The 20,677-nt window shown below is 43.4% G+C and overlaps 1 protein-coding gene across 1 annotated transcript in view; it reads left to right on the top strand.

Moving 5' to 3' along the window:
* Positions 1-20,677, top strand: part of DCHS2 (dachsous cadherin-related 2) — a 932,357-nt gene that overhangs the window by 749,891 nt on the left and 161,789 nt on the right. The window lies entirely within an intron of this gene.

The following is a 20,677-nucleotide window of genomic DNA, read 5'->3' as shown; positions in this document are numbered from 1 at the left end:
CATAACCCCTTCACCAACAAACTAAAAACTGACCCAGAAACCTAAAAATACCCCTTTACCCACAAACTGAAAACTGACTCTGAAACCTCACAAAACTCCTTTACCCACAAACTAAAAACTGACCCAGAAACCTAAAAATACCCCTTTACCCACAAACTGAAAACTGACTCTGAAACCTCACAAAACCCCTTTACCCACAAACTAAAAACTGACCCTGAAACCTGACAAAACACCTTTACCCACAAACTAAAAACTGAGCCTGAAACCTAAAAATACCCCTTTACACACAAACTAAAAACTGACCCTGAAACCTAAAAATACCCCTTTACCCACAAACTAAAAACTGACCCAAAAACATAAAAATACCCCTTTACCCACAAACCAAAAAATACCCCTTCGCACATACACAAAAAACAGACCCTAAACGCACAAAATGTACCTTTGATAAAACTACCCACCCTGATCTACTATAAACTCTACATCCCACTCCTAAAAATATGATACATTTATTTATTTAATATCTACTATATTATATATTTTTGATTCTTTTTACTACATACACAAAATACCTCAACTTAGAACAACAACCTAATAGTGTTCATAATTTCGTATTTAAATAATATTTATATAAAATTTCGAATCGAAACTAAAATGAAATACAAGGCAAAATTTTTACTTCTATGATTAGAGTATACTTTGTTTATACACTACCCACCCTTATCCCCTTGAAAATATACATCCCACTCATAACATAATTAGACAAATATTTTTAGAAAATATATGAAAATAGTATAATTACAAATATATTTTAGTACATAGACAACAGCAAACTTAAAAAATAAATACTATATTCGAATAAAATCGATATCATTTCGCAAATATCGAAATATTAATTTCAATTTTTGAAATTTCGCAAATTTATATGAAATTGCGAGAATTTATTTTATATAATTACCCTATATATTTTTAAAACACTACCCACCCTTATCCCCTATAAACTCTACATCCCGCTCCTAAATTTATAGTAAAAATATTATAAATATTTAATGTAATATTTTAATATTTATAATTCTTTTTTGTACATACACAAAAATTATTCATAATGTTTAATGTACTCCCTAAATTTCGATCAAATTTCGACTACTCCCAAACAATTTTTATAAATATCGAAATTGTGAAATCTAAAGGAAATGCGAAATTTAAAATTTTACAATTTCACTATACTTTTTTAAAACACTACCCACCCTTATCCCCTATAAACTCTACATCCCGTTCCTAACATTAATATACAATTATTTTGTAAAAACATAAATATTTAGATATATTTACACAATTTAATAATATATATCCAAAATCAAAGAACAAATAATTTAACAATACTCAATAATTTTATATAAAATTTCGCATTTATAAATATTTTGCATAAAATTTCGCAAATTTATAAATTTACTTCAAATGCGAAATTTATTATTCCATATTTACACTATACTTTTTTAATACACTACCCACCCTTATCCCCTATAAACTCTACATCCCGCTCCTAGACTTCTAACTAAAAATAATAAAATTAAATGTAAAAATGATCTTATATATAAACAACATTTAAATAAATCATTACTTAACATACTTTAAAACATCACTTTTACATATCGATATTTTTGACAATCGATATTTTCACCATCGATATTACTGATTTCGAAATTCATGTCTTTGATATTTTTGACACACACATAAATCGATATTTTCTACGACGATATTTTTGTTTTCGACATTTCGTACCATCGATATTTTGGACTCGATATTATGGTACATCGACTTTAACAACTCGATATTTTGACTGTCTACCGGCATCGTAGAACAGGTAAGATGCAATCTTGCCAAATTGGTCGGAATGATAGGAACCACGTGGCATTTAGGTCTCTTAGCCGAGCCAGGCCCAGGATCTGTATCATGTGCTCACAACACTTCACTGCCAGGAGAGTGTTCTCTATGGTAATCTGGGTATCGCTGCTGACCGGACTTGCCATATTGGAGCAGAAGGAATAAGAATAGTATTCCGGCTACGAGTCCCAAAATGAGAGGCACAGAGTGAACGAAGTTTGGAAAAATGCAGAGGACTGCTTCAAATGGTGCTAACAGTCCCGAGAAAACTGTCTTTAATACATGTACAATACCACTGGTATCAGATATGTTTAAGATACGACCTAATATTTCTACGAAATGTATTGGACAGTTTGTGGATAAAAGGGCATGTATCTCTGCAGAGGACCTTTCAACTTGCAGTTCATACGTCTCTTTGGACCCTTGACCCTGTGACAAGGTAGATCGCTCCCGCTGCCACCGCGCAGACCCCCTGTGTGCCTCTGCTGCTGCTGTCTGCTGCCTTCCGCAGACAAGTCAGTTGCGCGTTCGTCGCTGCCCCCTGATTGCCTGTATCTGTACTGTATCGCTGACTTTATCGCTCTTGTCCCCTATACTGTGTACTCTGTTGCTAATTGTTGTTTTTGGCCTGATACCCGTCATCCTCTCGCTGCCCCCTGATTGCCTGTATCTGTACTGTATTGCTGACTTTTTCGCTCCTGTCCCCTATACTGTGTACTCTGTTGCTAATTGTTGTTTTGGCCTGATACCCGTCATCCTCTTCCTTTTGTGCCACCTGGTTAGTTCCTGCTCTTTTCCGCCATGCCCTCTCTCCCCCCACTCCCTCTTGCCTCCGTGTCTCCTCTTCCTGCCGCTCGCTCCCCCGCGGCCCGCCCCCTCGCTCCTAATTGGTTCTCCCCGCTCCCGCCTCCCAGCTGCTCCTCCCTCCCTCTCCCTTTCATATGGAAGGAAGGAAAAGGTTTATTTTAACTTTACTGAAAAATATGGGTTTTATTGAAGTTAAACCTGCCTTAATTTACTTACAGATGATGAAATCCTCGGTTGTCATGTTTGGGGTAGCAAATTTTATTGTAACATCTATCTGCAACAAAAAAACTAGATACCTAGAGGAAATAAATTGTGATTGAGTGTAAAAGTAACTTTCTATGTCGGTAGAGATTGTAAAGATTTAATCCTTTAGACAATGGAACTAAAATCAATATTGATTTTATCTACAGATTATGTGTATATTTGATAAAATAATCTGGAAATCTGTGTACCTGATGAATTATGAATTGTGTTGTTTGTAAATATGACTATTTATTTTTCTAATTGTGATTTTAAAAATGTAATTGAGTAGTATGCTTTTATGATTTTAAATAATCGAATAAAGTGATCTTTGAATTGAATTGAATCATATGGAGGCCACACAGCGGCCGCGCCCCTGGCGCGCAGAAGGCCCCCGTCGGCACCTGGACGGCGCCCAGCGCCAGGACCCCTGGTCCTCGACGATACTAGCCCACCCGTCTGAGGTACGACGCCCCCTGCCTTCCACGCGCTCAACACCGGCCGAAGCCCTGCCTGCCACCTCGCCACCCCGAAAGGCACCCACGGACCCTTCACCTGCCTAGCCTGTGAATTCACCTGCCTCCGGACCTGCACCGCACCCGCCAGACCAGGCCCCAGCAACAACAACCTCAAGTGCATCCTGCTCAACACCCGTTCCGTCAACAGACAGGCCGTCGAACTCTGGAACCTCCTCGACACATCAGCACCAGACGTCGCCTTCCTCACAGAGACCTGGATGAACGCCTCCTCAGGCCCGACATTGCCATAGCCATCCCGGACGGCTACAAGATCCCCCGGAAGGACCGCGCCAACCAAACAGGAGGAGGCATCGCCATCGTCCACAGAAACACCATCCGCATCACGACCAACTCCGACGATAGAATCACCGCCGTCGAGCACCTTCACTTCCAGGTACACACCAACCTCAAGACCACCCTCAGAGGAACCCTCATCTACAGACCCCGGGGACCACGCGCACAATTCAGGGAAGCCATCGCAGACTTCATCAGCCCGCTTGCCCTCACCTCATCAGACTACATCCTGCTAGGGGACCTCAACTTCCACCTGGAAAACAACAATGACAGCAACACCACTGCCCTGCTCGACAACCTCGCCAAACTCGGACTCAAGCAACTGGTGAACACACCCACCCACTACGCCGGCCACACGCTTGACCTTGTCTTCTCATCCAGCAACTACATCTCCTTCAGCCACTCCACCGGACTACACTTGACAGACCACAGCTGCGTCCACTTCAACTTCAAGAAAACCACGACCCACCACCACCCGCAACAGGCCCCCCGCAGTGCCTGGAGCAAGATCACCACCGACCAGCTCACCACCTCACCACCTCACTGAGCCAGAACCCTCCCACCCACACCACGGATTCCAACGAAGCAGCCCGCAACCTCACCCAGTGGCTCACCAACTGCGCCGACACCCTTGCACCACTGAAGAATCCTCCCAACAGACCCGGCAGCAAGAAATCCTTGTGGTTCTCCAACGACCTCAAAATCTCCAAGAAATACTGCCGTACCATGGAAAAAGCCTGGCGCCATGACCTGTCAACAGATAACATGACAGCCCTCAGGAATGCCATCCGCAAACACCATCAGCTGATCCGCACCGCAAAAAGGACAGCATTCAGAGAACGACTGGACAACAACACCCACAACAGCAAGGAACTCTTCAACATCATCGAAGAGCTCTCCAACCCCGGGGCCTGCAACAAAGACTTCACGCCGTCGCAAGACCTCTGCAACTCACTGGCCCCGTTCTTCCACCACAAGATCGCAGACATACACAACAGCTTTGACGCCCGGACCACACGGCCATCCACCGAACCACTGCCCCCCACCACCACCCTCCACACCTGGACCCCCGTCAGCACTGAAGACACCACCCACATGATGAACAGTATCCACTCCGGCTCCCCAGCAGACCCCTGTCCACACCACATCTTTAACAAAGCCGACACCATCATCGCACCCCAACTACGGCACACCATCAACAACTCCTTCGCATCTGCCACCTTCCCGGAGAGCTTGAAGCATGCAGAGATCAGCGCCCTACTGAAGAAACCCACCGCGGACCCCATAGACCTCAGGAACTTCCGCCCCATCTCGCTCCTACCGTTTCCCGCCAAAGTCATCGATAAGACCGTCAACAAACAGCTGACCGCATTTCTCGAGACAAACGGCTCCCTCGAACCATCACAGTCCCGTTTCTGAGCAAACCACAGCACCGAGACCGCACTCATCGCAGCCACCGACGACATCAGGTCCCTGCTCGACAACGGAGAAACTGTTGCCCTCATCCTCCTCGTAGAATATATGAAACAATTTGTATATAAATGTAAATATGTTTATAGAACACTATTTTTAGGACATATCTGTATAGATTGTTAATCAATTTGACTTTATCCAAGCAGATGTTAAGTATACATGGTGACTTTTTTAATGGTTATGGTTTCACAGTGCAAGTATGAATTTGTTACTTATTTCTGATGTTGTAAATACCTCTTGCTGTTACTCTCATTGATATTGTATGTAGACACCCAGATAACAAATTAATGAAATTATTATTGAATATTTTATAGCGTAAAAGACGGCTACCTGATGAAGGCGTGTATGCCGAAACGCGCGTTGTAGACATCTGCCGCACTGCCTGAATTGATGCCCCGTCCATTATTGGATTTGTATATATTGATTGTAAAAAAAAGTTGTTGCATACAAGAATCAAATTTGAAAGAAAAATAATAAGAAACATGACATAAAGTAATAAATACATCAAAATATAATATCCTCCTTTAGTGTCTCTATTGTACAAATAGGGTGTCCTCTCTTCTTATGACAATTTATTAATTCACTAGCAAGTTTGGTATTTTTGTTATTGTTATTTAGGTTTATATTTGGTTCTAGCTATAAATTTATTTACCGCAGTTAATTTCCCTGTATTATAGCTAGCTATATTTCTAGGGGTCCCTTGTTTTCCTAAATAGCCCTCATCCTCCTCAACCTATTGGCCGCATTTGACACTGTCTGCCACCACACCCTAACAACCCGCCTCCACCACGCCGGGATCCAAGGAAAAGCCCTGGAATTGGTCACCTCCTTCCTCTCAGACAGAACTCAGAGAGTCCGCCTCCCTCCCTTCCGATCAGCGACCACCAAAATCATCTGCGGCGTTCCTCAAGGATCCTCGCTCAGCCCTACCCTCTTCAACGTCTACATGAGCCCCCGACCAGCAGCCATCGCTCGCCGACACAACCTAAACATCATCTCCTACACGGAAGACACCCAACTGATCCTCTCCCTTACAAACGACCCCGCCACCGCCAGAGCCAGCCTCCAAGAAGGAATGAAAGACGTAGCAGCATGGATGGAGCTCAGCCGTCTGAAACTGAACTCGGACAAGACGGAAGTCCTCCTCCTCGGACCATCCCCTTCCGCCTGGGACGACTACTGGTAGCCCCCGGCACTGGGCAATGCCCCCATCCCCACGGACCACGCACGCACCCTGGGCTTCACCTGGACTCATCCCTCCCGATGACCAAGCAAGTCAATGCCGTCTCATCACCCTGCTTTAACACCCTGCGAATGCTCCGCAAGATCTTCCTGTGGATCTCCACCAAAACCAGAAAGACAGTCACCCAGGCCCTCGTCACCAGCCGTCTAGACTACGGGAACGCCCTCTATGCTGGAACCACAGCAAACTACAGAAAAGACTCCAATGCATACAGAACGCCTCTGCACGGCTCATCCTGGACATCCCCCGCCACAGCCACATCACTCCCCACCTGAGAGACCTACACTGACTACCCGTCAGCAAGAGAATCACGTTCAGGCTCCTCACCCACGCACACAAGGACCTCCACGACATGGGCCCAGCATACCCCAACGACCGCCTCACGTTCTACACACCCACCTGCCAGCTCTGCTCCGCCAGCCTCGCCCTTGCCACCATCCCACGGATTCGCAGAAGCACCACCGGAGGAAGATCCTTCTCCTACCTGGCGGCCAAGACGTGGAACTCCCTCCCCACCCACCTACGGCTGACCCAGAACCATCTCACCTTCAGGAAGCAACTCAAGACCTGTCTCTTCGAACAGTAGCAGCAGACTCCCCCCCATACCTCCCCCAGCGCCTTGAGACCCTTGCGGGTGAGTAGCGCGCTCTATAAATGTGTTTGATTGATTGATTGATTTGGACGAGGTCAGTGGCACAGTTTTTTGTGAAAGAATGGCTTTCATTCTTCTTAAAGTAGCAATTAGAATAGAAGAGATGTTAAATGAAGGCCATAATGGAGACTCCCCGTCTGTATTAGCTTTAGGAAACAATACTTGCATACAACAAGCCACCCTGGCTGACACAGTTACGAGATAGGCTATTCCTGGCATCATTCCACAACAGCTGTGACCCTTCAACATTATATAGCTCCTGTTAGAAAGCTGCTTAAAAATTGGATCTATCACTGCTGCTGGAGAACCTTGCAGGTGGCAAGATAAGTTGTTCGAAGAACCTTTACAGGCTACATGTAAATTAATACCATGGCATAAAAGTGTACCGCTTAGTGCGCTCTTAAATTGTGTACCACTAAGAAATACTTCTTTTCCCCCACTCCAACATTTGTGTGTGTATGGTAATTCCCAGGTTGACTTTATGTATTCCTTACCCAACCTTTCATACACGGCCACTGGTATATGTTTTGAACAGTATTAAAAATTGAAAAGTGTGACAGGCAGAGTGATTATCCCGTGTAATAACGATTCTGTTGCCGGTTTTTCTGAAACAGTTAATGGTAATCTTTCCAGTTTTTCAATGCTCAGCACCGTATAGTCTGTTCCTCTTTGTGCCAAAGTGATTTGTTTATCTGTGAGGTTAAATACAGAAAACAATGATGCGGTATTGATTAGACGCCATGGCACATATCCAGAACGAAAATTTGGAACGTCCAGCCTAAAAGCATTATAGAACGTAATCGCGACTGTCCATTCTGTAGCATGAGTAAGTCCTATTCCACTATGTCAATGGCAGAGGATGCTATGCAGTCCAAAGAATACATTCTGGATGACAGGGTCGTTAACTCATTGTCAACTACAGAGAGTGCTTTCTCTAAATGAATACAATCAATTTCTCGTATTCTTTCTGCAGTCTCTAACTGTGTCGCTTTCCAAGCTTCATTATTAATGGCATATATACCTGCATTTATGAAACGTTTATGACGTCGATTCGCTGGACCTTGTAAGAAGTTCCTTAAATTAACGCCATCTTTAAGTAAAGATAAGTGTTGTTTTACCTCTGTAATTGTAGATTTTTGTAGACACTCAAAGCACAGTTTTCCTACACTGTATGTTGTTACTATCCCTAGATGTTGTCTCTGGACATATCTTGGATCTGTCCTAGTTACTGTAAACCCTTGTGCCTTGTTCAGGAATCTATCTTGACAGTTATTCATGTCTGTGGGCCAGATTAACCATTTGTTCCAATCAGGATCAGTTCTGTTTTGTAGAAAAATTAATTTTACGTCGACCCCTCCTCTGAAGTGTTTTGACTATCAGGTGTAGGTGTAGGTATGGACGGTTTGTTCAAATCTTTTATCTTGGCCAGGCCAAGGCAGTAAGTCTGTTGAACAGCGTCATTTAAAAACATTATTTGTTCTGGGATAATGCAGGCTCGAAATAAAGCTTTTATTCCCTGCACTTGCCAGTCTTTTGAGCCCCAGACAGTTTTTGTTTCTATATTGTCACTCCAAAAGTCGAAACCTAGTTAGGAGAGCTGGGCATAAAAGGCTGCTGAATAAATTTGCTTAGTATTGGTCAACATACTTTTCATTCCTATCTTATTACCATTTTTAAAGTAAAACGTTTTCGAATTTGTGGTATTAAAACCTGAGCAGTATGGAAATTTATCATAGAATGTTTTTGAGCTACCCTTTGGTGGCGTTGGACAATGTTCCCATTGATTGAAAGTATAAACATTTCTAGGGTTTGCAGATTTGTGCAAATAATGATGGCCATAATGATTACAACAATACTTTTGTGCATAATCTGATGAACCTTCTAAGTATTCATGTTTGTGAATTTTGCAGACATCTCTAAATCTGACATCATATCATTAAAAGTCTCAAAGTCCCAATCATTAGAAATGTGCTGGGTGAAACAAAGTCACTCAAGGAAACGCTCAACTGTAGCGCCCCCGCCCTTCCCCTCGACTGGTCAGACCATTTTGCCATCTTTTTTAGCCTGTCAGTAGAGAGCATTTCTAATATGCACCCCCCCCTGTCACCACAAGCAAATATAGAGCCTGGTCTAAATTAAATATTCAGGCACTCAATGCCACGCTACCAGCTAGCCGCCCCTCACCAACACAAACCTGTATTTCTCTAAATCATGAAGTCCACCTTTGGCTATCCACCAACATTAACCGGCATCTGCCACTCAGCTCCAAACGCCCCATTGCTCATCTTCCTCCAGCACCCTGGTTCACAAACGACCTGAAAATCATGAAATCGAAATATAAACAACTAGAAAGATCTTGAAGAAGGACATATTCCTCAAACGATAAACAAATCTATTGTTCTGCTCTTAGGCAATACCACCTAGCCTGCAGAAAGACGAAAGCCTCCTATGTTTTGGAGTCCATAAACAGCGCCTCCAACCGGCCAAAAGTTCTATTCTCCACGGTGAAAAAGCTAGCTGGTTTAAATACTTCTCCCACTCCTCCGCCACTGGGAGAGATCCAATGCAACGACATTGCAGACTTTTTCATTTCCAAAGTAGACACGATCTACAATTCACTCTCTACTGCTCTTTGCAACTTATCCCCTGACCCGTCCACACTGGACACACCTGATTCCCCCCCTCTGACGCTATACATTTCAGAATGGCCTCAGCTCCAACAAAACTCGCTCCGTGAGTGTATGGCCAAGGTTAATTCTGGCTCTCTCCTTGATCCAATCCCCATCCATACTCTCCGCCAGCTCTCCCCAGACCTGCTCCTAGTTTTTCAATATCTCCTTAGCTCTTCTCTACGAGAATCCATTGTCCCGGAGGAATGGAAAAGAGCAATGGTGATTCCTCTCTTAAAAAAAAAAACTGGCGCTGACCCTGAGATTTATTCTAACTACCGCCCCATTTCCCTGCTGCCCATATTCTCAAAAATTTTGGAAAGACATGTCAATAATCCCTCTAACCTCATGACCTCTGCCCTCAGTCTTGCGCCGGGAGACCCCATGTGTGTAGCTGCGCGCACTACAAATTTAAAATACAATACAATACAATACAAAAAAAAACGTAAATTGATATGGAATCTTCAACAGCTCTGCAGGACCATAGATATCATAATCAGTTTTATCCCATGCTATACCACCAGGTATAGGAACAGCTGTGATGTTCACTGATGTCAAGTCTCTTTGTTCAAGATGAGATGATTTGTGTGGCTTTAGGAGCAAGTTGATGTTTTTACTTTCTGTGTCCATTTTGCTATATCTTCCATTTATCAGCATTCCCAAAGTTAATACCATGATTAGCCAAAGTAGGAGGAAAAGTACGCCCAGCACAATCCAAAGTTCAACCCATGGTGAAACCAGATACGTTTTTTCAAGTTGTCAAAAAAGTTCTGTTAGTTCTTTAAAAGTTGCTGGCGTCTTTTCAGGCTCACTGGAATCCTCAGAAAACGTATCAAAGTTGATGAAATAGCCAGAGGCAGTTCTGCCAATTGTTGGAATTGCATCAGAATTTTTTGAAATCACTTGGGTTACCGGATCCTTTGTCATATTAGTGTAGTCAGATGTAGTCAGACAAACTGCTATTTGGGTCTCCAGAAGCACAAGTGCCATTGCTTTATTGCTTAGTCCTTTGTTTTGTGCTGCAGAGTCTTCAAATGTCTCAGTCTGAACCTCTTGGATAGTAGCAAGATTTGTTCTTCTGCTACATCTGTGTAGTCCACTGGGCCTTCTACTTATTATCGGCCATATGATGTGGTTTGACCAGGTCGATGGATATGAACCTGTTCTCTTTTCTTCCAGCAAGGGGCGGCAGTAACACTGTTCTTGATCCTTGGATTGCTAGCACAGGTACTGGTTTTCTGTAAGAAGGCCCAAATTCCTTTTTATCTGCGATCTTTTCTCTGACTAGATCCCCAATCTTTGGAATCCAGACAGGCCTTGCTGGGGCGGGTGGTTCTCCTTCAGTGGTCGTTGGCTTCCGTATTGTGTTGCTTTTCTCGTTTAAGTCCTGCAAAACAGCCAAACGATCTTTGATATCAAAGGGTTTTTGTTACACCACTGAAGTGTGATTATTGAGATCCTGGACAAGCATTCTAGTACCAAAGAGAATTTCATATGGAGTGATTCCAACCAGAGAATTTCTTGGCAGATTATTTAAACTACGTTGGACACTTATTAAATGTTTGACCCACCCGTCACTCGAGCCTAATACCTAGCTGTTATAGATTGCTTTATGTCCCGGTTTTTTCTTTCCACTACAGAATTTCCCCCAGGATGGAATGGACTCGAACACCGCAATACATCACCCAGAATGGCAATGGGCTCTTTGTAATCTTTGGAGCTAAACGTGTGACCCTGCTCACAATGTAGCATGCCGACTGCGTATGTGCCGATAAAGTCTCGCAAATCTTTTATAACAGTTTGGGCGTCAGCAGAGCGCTGAGGCCACATCCAAATGAATCTTGAGCAGGAATACACTGCGACCATTATATATTTATAGTTACCATCCATCTGTAAGGGACCACAGTGGTCCAGGTAAACCCATGCTAATGGTTTATCTGAAATTAAAAGGGGCGTCTGCGCCGGGCATTTCACTGTGGAAACCTTCATTTTTTGGCAGATTTCACAATCCAAAACATAGTTTCTGGTCTGTTTCCTCATGTGCGGCCACCAGTATCTTTGCTTTAATAATGACAATGTGGCGGAAAAACCTGCATGTGCAGAGTCGAGCCCTTCATGTGCTGCTAAGATTAGTCCTCATCTATGTTCCATGTTTGGAATTACTCTATCCCCTACTCCAGGGATTTGAGCAAAAGGAACATTATGTACATCAGTTATATATGAGTACTTGAGTGGAAAGCCTTTTGGTAACGTTTTACCGCTGTCTTTATTGGAAGCGGCGACAGCCTGCATTTTTTTGCTGTCTATTTTTTTTTTCGAACGAGTGATTGCAGCTACGGAAGCCATTTGCACAGCTGCCTTCGCGGCTTCATCAGCCAAGGAATTCCCTGCAACGTGAACGCCATCACGCTGATGACTCGGTGTATGGAGCACGTGAGTCCTTTGTAGTTCTTTCTGTTATTAAACCACTTGTTCCCAAAGCAACTTATGCTTGATTGTGCCACTTTTTGCATCTTTGATACCGTTTTGAACCCAGTTCTACAAGTATTCATTGTAAGATTGAATGCAGGAATACGAATCGCACACTATAAGTGTGGGGAATTTGCGATTGGTATTTACAAGCGCCATCTTGAAAGCCTGTATTTTAGCTCGCTGAGCTGTACAGTCCCCGAGAGATTGTGTTTTTGTGACCATAGGTCGGAATTTACCATCGCGCCAGCGACCTTTTACAATTGCGCAAGCAGCACTATAAGCTTGTTTATCCTCAATTGCGCGTTGTGCTGATCTGTCTGTATAAATTATACATTCGTACTGTTCTAGAGGCAGAATATCAGCGGGCAGAGGACATTCTTGTTCGTATTGTAGAAATTCTTGACTTTTCAATTAGGGGTCAAAAAATAATTCAAAGTCTGTTGCAGCAACAGAGTTTACCCATTGTATCCATCTTGAATGTAAAACCTTAACATTCGGAACGCTTGCTTTTGTCACTGCTTCTAAGGCAGGTACAGGAGTAACGACCATTATGCGTTTACCATGTGCGAGAGCTCTCTCTTTGCCTACTGCAGTTTGAACCGCTGTCAGAATTTATTTCTGTTGGAATTAATTTCATTTCAGCTTTTGTGTAGAAGTGTGATTTGTAAGCAATTGGTACTTTTTTACCTTCATCAAAGGTTAAGCACGTAAATCTGCATCTTACTGGGATTATTCTGATTGCAAGGTTGCGTACATTTACGCGTGTTTGTAAATGTGTTGTTGCTAACATATCTGTGTGCACTGAACGCAAAATTTCTGTGTGTTTTTGAGTCCAATTAGTTGTTTTAAAATCCGGTTTGATTAATTCGTAGAGAGGTTTAACCCTCTCTGTGTCTCTGTGTAGTTTAGAATGTATGTTCTTCTGAAATTCAGGAAATCTAGAATTGACTGTAAGTTTTTCAGCGTTTTTGGAGGTTGGAGCAGCGAATACTTTTCTAAAAATGTTGGCTGCCTGGCTTTTGCCTTCACTTGATAACTTGTATCCTAGAAAAAGGACGTTGAGGTGGGCAATTCTTGATTTCTTAAAGTTGAATTTGTACCCTTTAGAAGCGTATCCAAGTATATTGGTATTCACTCTGTTCAAGTGCCTGTCCAAATCATCGTCTGTTAGATAGATGTCATCAACATAAAATAATGCCTCATCATCATATGTTTGTAGTAACTCTGTTACTCTGGCTGAGAATAACCCCGAATTATTCTTGAATCCGTGGGGGAGACGACAGAAGTGAGCTGTGTCCCCATAATTGAGAAAGCGGTCAAGTTCCTGCTTTCAGGTGCAATGTTTTGACATAAGAAACCGTTAGAAATATCTAATGTAGTTTTATATTTTTTGCACACAATGTTATTCATCAGTGCTGCACTATGCGCATTTTGTACTGCAAAAGTTTTGCAACAAGAGTTTAAATGTCTGTAGTCCAAAACTAGACGATATATATTGCCTGGTTTGGAGACAGGAAACAAAGGCTTGTTCATGGACAAGGTGAATGTTTCAATCACCCCTTGGTATTCAAGTTTATCTAAGATCTCCTTGACCTGGTTTTTTTAGCTTCTTGCTTAACTGGATACTGCATCTGTGCAGTAGGTTGAGTTTTTAACTGGATTTTATGGTTAGGGGAATCCTCATCCCATCCTACATGATTTTTATATAGTGCTGGAGCCTGGGCTACAGCCCATTTTCTGGCATAGGTGTATTTTACGTGAATTGGAATATGATTGGAGAAGGCTGGCATAATGGTGTCTTCGCCGTTTGGGCACTCCTTGACAAATTTTGGTGGCCAGTCTTTTTCAGCTAGAAGATTGTCATAACCCTTAGAGAGCTTTCCCCAAAAGAGTGCTCTTATTTTCCTAGTCATGTCCCCCTCCATCCGGAGCGTTACTTCATATAACTTATGGGGTACACTAACCCTGGTGTCAAATGTTTCAACTTGAATGTACTCATTCAAGTCCACTGTCTCCAGATGATTCTTCAAGATTTTGCGAGCTATGGTGACTTCTACTGCGCTGTCCAGCATTGTCTGGGCCATTCCCCATTCTTGAGTTGTGTCCTCAAGATCCTCGGCATGTCTGATATTTAGACCTGCTACCTTCTTTTTGGTGAATTGGGTTTTCTTATTTTTTGGAACGTGTTGATCCTCTTTGGACTTCACGCGGTCTTCCTTGTGTTCTGACCGTCCTCTTCTTTCTGATTTCTGTGAGGAAGACTGAAAGGTACGAGAGGAACGTGTATCTGTATCTTGATATCTATCAGGTTTTTTTAAATTATCCCTGTTCCTGAGGTTATACCTCTTTTTGGAGGGCTCCTTTTGAGGAGACCGTCCTATGGAGAGTGCTTCTCATTAGAAGTGTGTTAAGTATTTTCCCACTTCTTTTCAGGAATAGTGAGAGTGTTTTTAATAAAGACCTTTTTCAGGACTTTCTGTTAGTTGGGGCTTTACTGGTTTCCCACCCGAAATCTTTCAGTAATTTCATACCCAGACAAATCAATATTCAAGCAAAGGGATGTCCCTGACTGCTAAAGACGAGTTTTTCAAGAAATCGTTGTGGCTTTTCGGAACAAGTGGAAGTAGCCATGCCTGTATTTGGACTAGATGGGTTATTTCTAAATATGTGTATGATTTCTATGCCTATATAATGGCAATTGAGAATTATTGCTACATAAGGGCATGAATCGGTAAATTACGCTTGGATTCTAAAATGCTACACAACACTCTGGAACAATTGAACAAGTCAAGATAGCATCTCTGACGTCCCATGTCAGGTGTAAACCTGCGTTCTTATTTGTGACCTAGGGCTAGATGTAGGTAATTCCCATTTACAGACTCTTAAATACCGCATTTTACCGAATCGGTATTTAAGAGTCTGTAAATGGGAAGGGGGCAGATTTAGATACTTCCGAATTTAGGAATACCGAATCTGTAAGATTCTGTATTTACCGATTCGGTAAATACCGAATCGGTATTGCCCATTGATTCCTATGGGCCTTGAAGCCCGTAGGAATCAATGGGAAATACCGATTCGGTATTTACCGAATCAGTAAATACCGAATCCTGCAAGGGTGCAGGGGGTGTCACTTTGACACCCTCTAGCACCCCAAGTACAGGCTTGTGTGACATGTGGCACACATACATGCCCTAAGGGCATGTCTGTGTGTCACATGGCACAGGTGTGCATGCACAGATGTGCATGCACACCTGAATTAGGTATTTTACCACACAATAGGATTGTGTGGTAAAATACCGACTCTTAAGGGCCTGTGGCACTCTTAGGAGTGTCAGCTGCATATGGATTTACCGATTCGGTAAATATACCGATTCGGTATTTTACCGAATTGGTATATTTACCGAATCGGTAAAATTACCGAATCGGTAAAATTACCTATTCGGTAGGCCCCCTACATCTGAAAAGCCTAATACCGGTCGGAAACTGCCAAAATCGTCCGTTTCCGACCGGTATTAGGGCTCCTACATCAGGCCCCTAGTTACTTATTTGTTTTGAACAAAATAAAATGCATCTACAGCTCTTGGCTGTTGAGTTTTCAAAATATTCCAGTGTGGAGGTGGAATAGTGAATGTCAGCAGACATTGCTCCGCCTCCACACTGCTCCTAAAATTCGAGAAGATTCTAGCCTTGGAATAATGTCCGTCTTTTTTGAAGGTTAAGAGTTCCATGTGTCCCTCGCACAAGTGATTTAATAGGCAGAATGGCTCATTCGACCGAAAAAAATCTGCATAACAGAAGAACGAATAATAAACAATCAATTACTGAATGAATTTGTTTCCGGACTATACTGAGTACTATATTACACCCGTACATTGGCAGGTTGGGAGCCTGCTGCGATGCTCATACGTCGACTACATCCTAAATCAGATGTGCAAAAAAGGAGGCAAACCAATAAAAGTGAGCCAGAAGAGAACAGGACATGTAAGCAGGTAAGCTAGTGGATGTCCGGGTTTATATCCTAGACACAAATTGCTTATCTATTTTAAGGTCTGTGACCATACTGGGACAGATGGGAAAAACAGCAAAAGGTAGACCACTAGAGGAAACGTTAGTCACCGGAATGTATCCCTTTCAGTGCTTAATTTTAAATAAATAAATAAATAAGTCTGCCACGGCCCTCTTCAGGAGGCCACTGCAGTTTGCACCATCCATTGCCTCTGCCACTGCTGCCGACGACAATACCAACAGCACACTCTATCAACTGTGACAATTCATACTATTCCAGCCCCCAAAGCTATAAGAGTGGCTTAGGTTGCAGATATGTCATTGTTAATGTATATTCAATTAATAAACACCTGTTGTTGTGCCCAGCCATAATTAGGCAGACGGGCCACGATGTGGCACTGTCATAAGTGCAGGTGCTGACATTTAAGTGCTGGTTCTGAGCACTGGAAACCACCGGCTCAAATTAAGCACAAGTTGTTAAAGTGAGACGCAAAAAGAAACGGTACTGTCAGCCCGTGACCGGTGTCATCTGTCCATTATATATATTCTATATGGGTCTGTCACCTTTCTCGATAACCCTCTGGATTTTTCGGTTTATTGCGAGAGAATGTGGCGTTGCGGCCAGAATTGCCTACTTTGAAAGGAAAAACCAGGTTCGAGTCTGGGCGTGTGCTCAACATCCTGTGATCCTTAGCAAATGGCTTAATATCCCTGTGCCTAAAAAAATCTACCCTTGTGCAATGTAACGGTGCGGACATACAGTGCTCCAATAACCTTCGGGTCGAGTTTGCGCTATATAAAACTGCAATAAACACATAGGCTTTATCTAACCATGATATCTGGTGCGGCCCGTGGGTCTCACTTTATCTATTGTTTCTTCAAGCGTATCTCAGTAAGCTGTTTAAGTATTAAGACATTTTTAAAAGGAGACGATTTCCAACCCCCCCCCACACACACACCTTTAACTATGTGGATGACACAAACATTGGGGCACAGTCAGAAGTCAATTTGGGCTGTATAGCGCATTGTTCCATTTGAAAATAATTTAGAAGCAATGTTATGTCCACGGGGCCAGTAAACATTGACACTTTAACCAGGGCTGTACTTTTTTTCACACATTTATCATGCCTCAGAAGACGTAGGTAAATAAAATGATGTTACCATGATGGGAGATTAGCCGGACATAGACCTAACTGTGCGAGTGTCTCTTTTAGTTCATTGCGCACAATGCCCTTTTTTTGTATGTTTGGATGTCAAATATTCATTCAAAGTAGTGTAAAGGCCGTGCATGGTATGGTGTAAGCTTGGTGCATCTATGATTTAGAGCAGGGTTATATTGTGTATAGGGATGCTATGAGTATTATGGTTCACAGTCGCGGCTTGCAGTTGCAATGCTCACATGGGGGAAACGGGAGGAGAGGTCGTGCGGCGGAAGGTGAGATCGCACGTGGGTGGGGGCTGGGGGAGTTTGAGCTTAAAATAAAAAAGAAAACGTACCTGACCGGGTCCGCTCCACCTCTGTTCCTGGGCAGGGGTCCTGTGCATTGGCGACTTCTGCCTTCTGAACAGGAACTGGGAACAGCCTTGTCACACCCCTCTCAGCCAATACTGGCTCTGCTCCAGCAGCGCCAGGATCGGCTGAGCAGGGCTACTCGACGCCCTCCAACCCATTAGGAGGCCGAGGGTTGCTGTGCTGATCAACCCACGCTCTCCTAATGCGCAGCCACAGCTAACACTAGTGCGCATGATTGGGCTGGTCAGAAAAATTCTCCGTCCTAAGCCAGGCATGCGCTCTTGTGCTGCTGCCTGCTGTGCGCTCGGCACCACCCCCTGGCCTGACAGTGACAATGCATGTCAGTCAGCATGACTCCGGCGTCATGCTGACTGACATGCATTGTTAGTTTACTTCAGCCGCCGAGGAAGCTGCGGGGGCGCGGGCGGCTTGTGTGTCAATGCCCCAGCACCCTAATGGACGCACAGCCGAGAGGTTGCATTTAACAATGTTTACAATTTCATGGAATTCCAGTGTTAACTATAGAAAAATAATTGTTTATGGTATATTTTCCAATGGAGTGTCAAAGCTGGGCTTTGAGGCGAATTTCTCAAAAAATGACCAGGGCGGATAAGCCCTCAAATTGTGATGGGATAAGTTCACAGAACCATCTGCAAATGCATCTCATGTCTGATCTCTGAACTTAGTGCTACAGAAATGAAGCATCGCTCTAGCCAATCTCTTGACAATGCTTTTCAGTACTTCTGTCTCTTTCCTATTTCATCTATATGCAGTGTGTCAGAGAAAAATACAGAAGTTCACACAGAAGTCCAAAAGCATGAAATGCAATGAATGAAAAACATGTTTCTTTCTGAAAAGGTTGAGGTAGTATGTCATGTGATTTATTGCTCCACGGTTATTCACATTCCTTGATCCGGACGTGCTATCCAGTTCAAACAGGACACTTGTTTTGTCATAAAGACTTTTTCAAGGCTGCAAAAGATATTAGAAATCAGCAATATTAGTACTCTGCACATGAGCAAAAAGCACCTCATGGAAAATATGTGTGTGCTAGCAAACCATGTACTGGAAGCAACAAAACATTTTTATAATAGAGTTTTTACTCTGTTTCCGCCAATTTATTGCTGCTCATCCATCTTCCCACCCACCCTTCGTTCCATTTGAGTATTTTTTTAATTAGGTTATTGTATTAAAGAGCCAAACTTCGTTGCCACCAGTAGCTTCTTGGGGAGTTCAGTTAAGAATAACACAGATTGCAGAACAATCCCAAACATTTAAGCAGTCTTCTCGAATGGACATAATCAGAATCAATTGCAGAGTTACAGAATCCTACCACCATTAAAGCAGAAGGATAGTCCATTGTCTAATAGTTCAGGTCCTAAAAGATGGAAAACAATAGTCTAAGTTTTAAAGTCCATTAAAGGGTAAGTCCATTTAGCATAAACAAGGAAATAAAGAAATGGCAAAATAGGAAATGGTTTGCCAAAGAAGGTTTACTCCGTCAGCTACTGACTGTAGCATGAACCAGGCAGTCCAAAGGCAAAAGATAATTCGATCAGCACCCCATCCGGGTCTCAGGTAGGAATAATCAGAATGGCATCACACCACAACCGAAAGACTATCACATATTTGTATTAAAAGAAACGGTGTCAGAACTCAACTGTAAGTCGTTATTGCAGTCAGTCGAGTTCTGATGTCACAATGCCTACTGCCAGCAGCCAAGGTGTAAGGTAGGTCAGATCGCGACAAAAACTGAATGCTGCTTTGTCTTTCTTCTGCTCTGTTTTTTGTAGCTTACACTGTGATTATTTTTTGCATTTTTTAGAAAATTAAAGAAAAGCAAAAAAAATCAGCATGTTTCTACACATTCTAAGCTACTACAGCTTTTTCTTTAAAAAAAACTTACTTGCATTTAACTGTTTCTAATATCATTTTGCAACAAATATCTAACAGGTTTTTGAGGTGTTTAATTTTCCACTAGAGGATCTATATTTTTTCTTCCTGCTTGTAAAAATGCTCTTTCTTTCATATGAAAGAGCTACGCACCGAGGCCCGGGCCAATGTCCTCGACCCTACGCAGAATGGGTTCCGTGCTGATCACAGCACGGAGACTGCCCTTCTGGCAATGGTAGAACATCTGCGGAGTGTGTTGGATGCAGGTCAAACGGCAGCGCTCATCTTATTAGACCTTAGCGCTGCCTTTGACACGGTGTCCCATCGCATCCTTCTGCACCGCCTGGAGGACATTGGCATCTGTGCCTCTGCTCTGCAGTGGTTCCGTTCCTTCCTTAGTGATCGCTCCTTCTGCGTTGCCACCCCTCCTTTTCAATCCAAATTCCATCAGCTGGACCTGAGGGTCCCTCAGGGCTCCTCGCTGAGTCCCACACTTTTCAACTTGTATGTGCGGCCGCTGGCTGATGTCGCCAGGCAGTGGGGCCTAACCATGGTCTCTTATGCCGACGACACGCAGCTAGCGGTCACGATCAGCGGGGATGTCGAACAGGATGCCCCCAGGTTCCGAGATGGGCTGAGAGAGGTGGCCAGCTGGATGAATAACAACTGTCTCCAGCTGAACGCGAAATAAACTGAGGTGATGATCATTGGGAGGGGAGCGGATCGCTGGGGGGACAACTGGTGGCCTCTGGAGTTAGGGCCGGCCCCTACACCAGCGATGGAACTTAGAAACCTGGGAGTGTGGTTAGATCACACCCTCTGCTTCACTACCCACACTAAGAGAGTGGCGGCATGCTGTTTTGGTGTCCTGCGTGGGCTAAGGCCGGTGCTCAAATTTTTTAATGCTCCGACGAGACAGTTGGTTATTCAAGCGACGATTATCTCCCGGCTGGACTATGCCAGCTCGCTCCTGCTGGGAGTTAACCAATCTGAGATCGTTCGCTTGCAGCGTGTACA

Source organism: Lissotriton vulgaris, chromosome 3_1 (genome assembly GCF_964263255.1).
Source record: "Lissotriton vulgaris chromosome 3_1, aLisVul1.2, whole genome shotgun sequence".
Lineage (NCBI taxonomy): Eukaryota > Metazoa > Chordata > Amphibia > Caudata > Salamandridae > Lissotriton > Lissotriton vulgaris.
This window is presented reverse-complemented; position numbering and strand designations above follow the sequence as displayed.